The sequence below is a fragment of the Lagenorhynchus albirostris genome, chromosome 12 (assembly GCF_949774975.1).
Source record: "Lagenorhynchus albirostris chromosome 12, mLagAlb1.1, whole genome shotgun sequence".
Taxonomy (NCBI): domain Eukaryota; kingdom Metazoa; phylum Chordata; class Mammalia; order Artiodactyla; family Delphinidae; genus Lagenorhynchus; species Lagenorhynchus albirostris.
The window spans coordinates 49,857,788-49,864,993 of NC_083106.1; the positions used below are offsets into that span (position 1 = coordinate 49,857,788).

Below are 7,206 nucleotides of genomic sequence, written 5' to 3' on the forward strand. Positions count from 1 at the left end.
GTAATAACAAAGAATTCACTATTGGATTTAGAAATTTGGTGGTCACTGGTAATTTTATTATGCAGGCTTACTTCTGTAACAAATAACCCTCAATCAGTGACTTAGTAAGAAAATGCTTATCTCTCACTTCTGTCACAGTCCAGTCAGTGCTTGGTGGATGGCCTTCCATGTGGTGATTCAGGTACCCAGCCTCTGTCCATCTTCAGTGTGTGGCCTCCATGGTTACCTTGGAAAGGGAAGGGACAATCTACATCGAAGCACACCCTTGCTCAAATGCCTCAGCCTGAAGGTCCATACTCCCATGCCAAGAACTAGTCACCGGGGCTCATTTACATGCAAAGAAATTGGGAAATGTCATTTAGTTGTGTCGCCAGAAAGAGGGGAGAGTTGGGTGACCATCTAGCCAATTTCTGCCAAAATGGCCTTAACAAGTTCATTTTGGGGGATGGTAGGAGCAAAAAACTGATTGAGGGGATTTCAAGAGAAAGAGGCAAGTAGAGAAATGGCGTGGTAGCTAAGGTGGGATTTGGGATCAAGAGAGGTTGTGTGTTTTGTCTCCAGCTTGTTTATAGGATGGAATGGACGATGATCCAAAAGAGGAAAAAGTGCGACGATGCAAAAGAGAGAGGGGACCACCCTGGAGGCATAACCCCTGAGCAGGTGACAGAGAAAGGGATCTAGCTCAGCGCTTCTTAAACTTCACTGTGCCTAAGAATCACTTAGAGAGACAGTTCCCGGCCCCCACCCCAGAAATTCTGATTCAGCAGGTCTGGAGTGGGGCTGGAGAACTGGTACTTCTCACAGTCTCCCAGGTGATGCTGATGCTGCCAGTCAGGACTGAGGACCACTGCTGATCGACTCTTGGGAAATTCATCCCGGTACTAGGAGGGAAGGCAGAGTGGATAGGCTCTGATGAGGGTGGGCGACTGGGTGTGGTGGTGGGAACGTGGAAATTGTCAGCTCATTGTTCTATTTTCCCACTGAACCAGGAAGCAAGGCCATCAGCTGAGAGTGAGGATGGGGGAAGAAGAGTGAGGATGGGGGAAGATGACTGAGGGTTTGAGGAGGGAGGAGAAAAATGTGAAATCAGTGTCTTCAAGAGTGGGAGAATAATAGTGTAGGGAAATGAAGTAGGAGTGCCAGGCAAGCACCAAGGACCCACCTGCAGGTGTGGTGATGGACTTAAAGTAAGACCAGGTAGCCACGCCTGGCCGTGCAGGTGCTGACACAGTGGGCAGAGGGAGATTCAGCCAGGATCCTGGTCTTGCCAAGAAGGGACAATGAAAGGAGGGGTCGAAGGGAATCGATTGTATATTAATGGGCAGGGTGATAATGAGGCATCACATAATCTAAGTGGGTAAGGAGGGCAGTGAGGGCTCATGGGTGATGATGGGGTGGTGAGGAACAGTGAAACGGTAGTAGATCCATCAGTTGCAGATCTCCGTGAGGTTGAAGAATCATTGGAGAGAATAGAAGACTGAGCTGGAAGGAGAAATCGTGATGGGAGAGTGGGACATTTGAAATTGAGATTATGAAGGGAGCAAAATTGTTAGTAATGGCAAGGTCAAGAGTATGGCTATGGGTGTGAGTGGCCAAGATACCATAAAGGATCGATGGAACAGGATAGAAAGCCCAGAAATAAACCCACGCACCTATGGTCAATTAAGCTACGACAAAGGAGGCAAGATCATACAATGGGGAAAAGACAGCCTCTTCAATAAGTGGTTCTGGGAAAACTGGACAAGCTACATGTAAAAGAATGAAAATAGAACACTCCCTAACACCATACACAAAAATAAACTAAAAATGGATCAAAGACCTAAATGTAAGGCCAGACACTATAAAACTCAGAGGAGAACATAGGCAGGACACTCTTTGACATAAATCGCAGCAATATCTTTTTGGATCCACCTCCTAGAGAAATGGAAATAAAAACAAAAATAAACAAATGGGACCTAATGAAACTTCAAAGCTTTTGCACAGCAAAGGAAACCATAAACAAGACAAAAAGACAACCCACAGAATGGGAGAAAATATTTGTCAACAAAGTGACCGATAAGGGATTAATCTCCAAAATATACAAACAGCACATGCAGCTCAATATGGAAAAAAACCCCAAACAACCCAATCAAAAAATGGGTAGAAGATCTAAATAGACATTTCTCCAAAGAAGGCACACAGATGACCAAAAGGCACATGAAATGATGCTCAACATCACTGTCAGAGAAATACAAATCACTAATTATTAGAGAAATGCAAATCAAAACTACAGTGAGATACTACCTCACACCAGTCAGAATGGCCATCATCAAAAAGTCTACAAACAACAAATGCTGGAGAGGGTGTGGAGAAAAGGGAACCCTTTTGCACTGTTGGTGGGAATGTAAATTGGTACAGCCACTATGGAGAACAGTATGGAGGTTCCTTAAAAAACTGAAAATAGAACTACTATATGATCTAGCAATCCCACTCCTGGGCGTATATCCGAAGAAAAACATAATTCAAAAAGATACACGTACCCCAATGTTCATTGCAGCACTATTTACAATAGCCAAGTCATGGAAGCAACCTAAATGTTCACTGACAGAGGAATGGATAAAGAAAATGTGGTACACATATACAATGGAATATTATTCAGCCATAAAAAAGAATGAAATAATGCCATTTGCAGCAACATGGGTGGAACTTCCTTCACCTAAGTGAAGTCAGACAAATATCATATGAAATCACTCATATGTGGAATCTAATTTTTAAAAAACCATATAAATGAACTTATTTACAGAACAGAAACAGACTCACAGATTTCAAAAACAAACTTACGGTTACCAAAAGGGAAATGTTGGGGGAAGGATAAATTAGGAGCTTGGGATTAAAATACACATACTACTATATATAAAATAGATAACTAACAAGGACCTACTGTATAGCACAAGGAACTCTACTCAATATTCTGTAATAACCTACATGGGAAAAGAATATGCAAAAGAATGGATATATGTATATGTATAACTGAATCACTATGCTGTACACCTGAAACTGATACAACATTGTAAATCAACTATACTCCAATAAAATTTTTAAAAATAAATAAATAAAAGCACTATTCCATGTGAGATAGGAAAAAAAAAGATTCCATAAAGGAATTCCTTCTATCACTGGGAGGAAAGGAAGTTGAGGAACTGGGAGTCTAAGTATTAGAAAGACTGCATGTGGGGGCTTCCCTGGTGGTGCAGTGGTTGAGAGTCCGCCTGCTGATGCAGGGGACGCGGGTTCATGCCCCAGTCCGGGAAGATCCCACATGCCGTGGAGCGGCTGGGCCCGTGAGCCATGGCCGCTGAGCCTGTGCGTCTGGAGCCTGTGCTCCGCAACAGGAGAGGCCACAACAGTGAGAGCCCCACGTACCGCAAAAAAAAAAAGAGAAAGACTGCATTTGAGGATATTGAAATTACCAAGGATTATTATCAAGAGTATTATTGGAAGAGCACCGAGAGCTATTGTTTTCAAACTCTCCTTACAGAATCCGGTGCTCTAATGAGGGGAAGAAGTTCTGAAATATAAATCCTGGGCCCCCAAGCAAAAATTTCCCCATGAGTCTCCTAATGCTAATTGAAGAATAAACAGGTGAGCCAGTAGGGGCTGCTGGTGGAGAAGCTGAGCCAGCAGAGAGGATTCGCTCTAGCTGGCCGGTGCTGGCCTCAGAAGAGCCCAATGTTCCCCAGCTCTTTCCCTGCTTAATTTGAAGAATTAAGCGAGATGCTGAGATGCTGAGAACCTGAGGTGATTCATCACAGCCCCTGAATGCTTGTGATGTCTCCCCACACATTTTATATGGAATAGTAGTAGGCTGCTGGTTTATGACATCTTGGATTTCATGTTTAACTGCTGTGCATGTTCTAGTGCAGAAAAAACTAAATATAGACTTCAAATTAGGAAGTCTAAAAGGAATACCAAAGCAGCATCAATGGTGAGTGCAGGAACCAGGAGTTAAAAGTGGCAGATACTTGGCCGAGAGGGTGGTATTCCTGCCTGAGGACCCCACTCCACAACATGGGTGTCCCAAGAGAAAAAATAACAGCTTCAATACATGATGGAGAACGGACATCCTCCCTCCCGTCACTTGCCTGAGCAGAGCTACAGTTCTCAGAATCCTCACTGTGTGGGACACACTGAACTCTACCCAGAGCTGTGGAGTGGGCTCCTCTCCTCCTCCCCTTCTTGCCCCCCATCAGATCCATCCATCCCTGAGGCAGAAAGGGGCCCAACTCCATGCTGTCCTCTCCATTTACCCTCTAAGCCTGAGAATTCACACACAAAATCTGGCCCCTTCTGCTGTGTAGACCATTGCTGCAAATCAGTGGAAGGAGGGGAGGGTGGAATAGTGGCCACTCCTCTGGCCACATATGGACCCCACCTGGGACCTTCCACAGGTGTCAGTAGCTGCCTAGGAAGCGAGAGATAGAGAGAGAACAGGAGGGAAGGAAGGATTCTCATCTAATGCTGGCTGTCCTTATCTCTGGGTGATAGGATTATGGACAACTTTTCCGTTTTCTCATCTGTATTTTCTAAAAGGAGTATGTGTTACTAATGTATGTGGGAAACTCCTAATAAAACTTGTTTTGTTGTTTCTAAAATGCTTAGTTGGATGGGTTTGCCTTGATGAGAAGCACACCAACCGTGCAAGCCCGCTCCAAGCAAACAGCTAAGGACTCTCCCGGCACACACCTGGGGCTCCAGTGCACCATATGGTACACGGCAGTGGCAAGTATAAGAGCTGGTGATTCAGTGTTAGCATCACCTGGCAGGAGCCCCAAAACCGAGAGGATGGAAAAGACAAAGAAGCGTGGGATGTGGTGCTCTTCTCAAGAGGGAGAGGACACTTACTGTCCCTCCAGCTGGTGATTCTCCATCTGGTCCCAGATTGTGGGGAAGGGAGCATTCTCCCGCAGGGTGACTGCTTTGTAAGCAAAGGACATTACATTGCACTGGCCAGTGTTACAAAGGAGGACCCTGTGCCACCCAGTCGGACATATATTTCATTTTTCCCACCTGGTCTGGGTTTCTCCGAATGCTGCACTGGCTTTGTCCTGAAGGTTGAGGTCAGGTTCAAAGACCTCTGGTCTAGTATAAATGCACAGTGACCTCAGATCAAGGGCAGACCCCCGGTAAAATTGTTAAATGAATGAAGTGCACCTTTGGATATCTCCCTAAAAAGGAAAGAGCAGCTACTTCTCATTGGGGCACCTCGCTTTCTAGCGTCTCATGCAGGTAGCCGCTGCAGTACTTCCCCATCCTGAGTCCCAGTCCCTCAGGATTCTCATCCAGGACGAGCTTCCTAATCTGAGCCACTTGTGCAAAGGCTCAGGCGCTGTAGCCCAACGTGTCATACCTCCCGCCACATCTAAATCGTATCTGAACTCAGGCCTCTTTCTAGAAAGACATGGCTTTACCCAGATAAACAAAACTCTAATGATAGAAATTTCAGGTTGACCTCTAGGGTGCAAGTCGAGGAGAATTGGGTGAAGGGTCAGGAGCCCCGCGAAAATAACACTTTACTTATTCTTAAATACATCTCTGTCAACAAGAATGTTGACTCACTGGAAGAGTAAGCTACTTTAAATCCTTTATGGAGCAACAAGGACTTTTTAAATGGAAAGAAGAGAGGGAAGAGAAGATAAGAAAGAAAAAGGGAAAATAAGGAGTTAGTAGAATGAGAGACCGATTCTTAAAACACACCTATCTTCTTTCATTTGCTTTTCTCCTTGTCCTTTACAAGGGTAAGTTGATAATTAGCCCATGATCATGTGCTTCAAGTCTTATTTTTAATATATTATTTTCTAGGACATCAGTTCTCAAAGTGTATTCCAGGGAACCCTGGGGGGTATCTTTGAGTCAAAACTATTTTCCATTTTAGAGGATTCTTCAGGTCAAAACTATTTTCGTAATAATAAGAAGTCACAATTTGCCTTTTTTACTCAATCAAGTTTTCCAGAAGCCACATGGTTGTGTGATGACATCATTGCATGAAAAAATGTTCTATGGTCCAAAATGTTTAGGAAATGCTTTTAGACTCTCTTAGAGAATTCACAAGGTCCATTAGCATATTAAAGGCCCTGAGAAGTTCTGTGGTAAAAACAATTCTGTTTAACTTGTTTTAATACAACATTGCAAATTTATTTGACCATGGAATTTATTTTTGTTTTGTTTTAGTTTTGGTTCATTGGTTTAGTACCACTTGCTATCATGTTTTGGGAAACGTTCCTCCAGGGGTAAGATATCAAGCCAGGAATCCTCTGGCCAAGGAATTTATTAGAGATCCCTCCCCTGGACCGGAAGTGAATAAAGACTGGGCACTAGTATGTCAGGGTAGTGCAGTGCTCAAGAGAAGAGCCAGACTGCCTGAGTTCAAATCCTGACTCTGTCACTTACTAGCTGTGACTTTGGGCAAGTTACTTAACCTCTCCATGCCTTATATTCCTCATGCATAAAATGGGAAAGATTGTACTCACACACACACACACACACACCCCACATATATCCTACACCAGCACCCCGTACACAGTGAACACTAGATAAGAAATCTGTTACTGGGACAAACATACTGGCCTAAGGTCAAGACCTAAAGCTAGGCCACTAATTAGTAATGGGACTCGAGACAAGTCATCTCTCTGCTATGGACTTCATTTTACCCATATGTCAAATTAGGAAGTGGGGTGAGGCAGTCCCTGAAGCACCTTCTAGTGCTGATATTCTCTGATTCCACACATTTCTTGCAGAAGGTGGCACTAACCTGGAGCACGACCGGAGAAAGGGTGGTCTAAGAACCCTCAGGTCCTGGGCAGCACCATCAGCGGATGAAGGGGTCCACAAGATGCGATGGTTGGCCCTTGAGGATGGAGTCCATCTGTTCCACAGTTGTGCCTTCCACCGACCCAGCTTCTCACCCTGCCCAGGTGTGAAGGAGAAAGAAAGTGGGGTTTGCTATTCCTACCACCACCCCGATGACACCACTATGGCTTAAAACTGGCTGCTTGAGATGAGGGCCTCGCTACAGTGAGGAATCGGCTCTTTACAAGGGGTTAAGAGGACACGGGGCTTCCAGCTTCCAGCAGGTTTTCCTGATCTCTTCTAACCACCCCAGCCCCAGGGAAACCTATGGCTAGTAAGATACAACAGTGACTGCCTCTATAAAAATTCCTCCAGCGTGAC

The 7,206-nt window shown here is 44.6% G+C and overlaps 1 protein-coding gene across 1 annotated transcript in view; it reads right to left on the reverse strand.

Annotated features, from left to right (window-relative positions):
- The window catches only part of ARMC2 (armadillo repeat containing 2), a 188,257-nt gene extending 181,415 nt beyond the window's left edge, over nt 1-6,842 (reverse strand). Inside the window, exon 1 of the mRNA XM_060167399.1 lies at nt 6,788-6,842. The gene's annotated coding sequence lies outside the window, so the exon portion shown is untranslated. The remainder of the gene's footprint in view (nt 1-6,787) is intronic.
- Between the last annotated feature and the right edge of the window lie 364 nt (nt 6,843-7,206).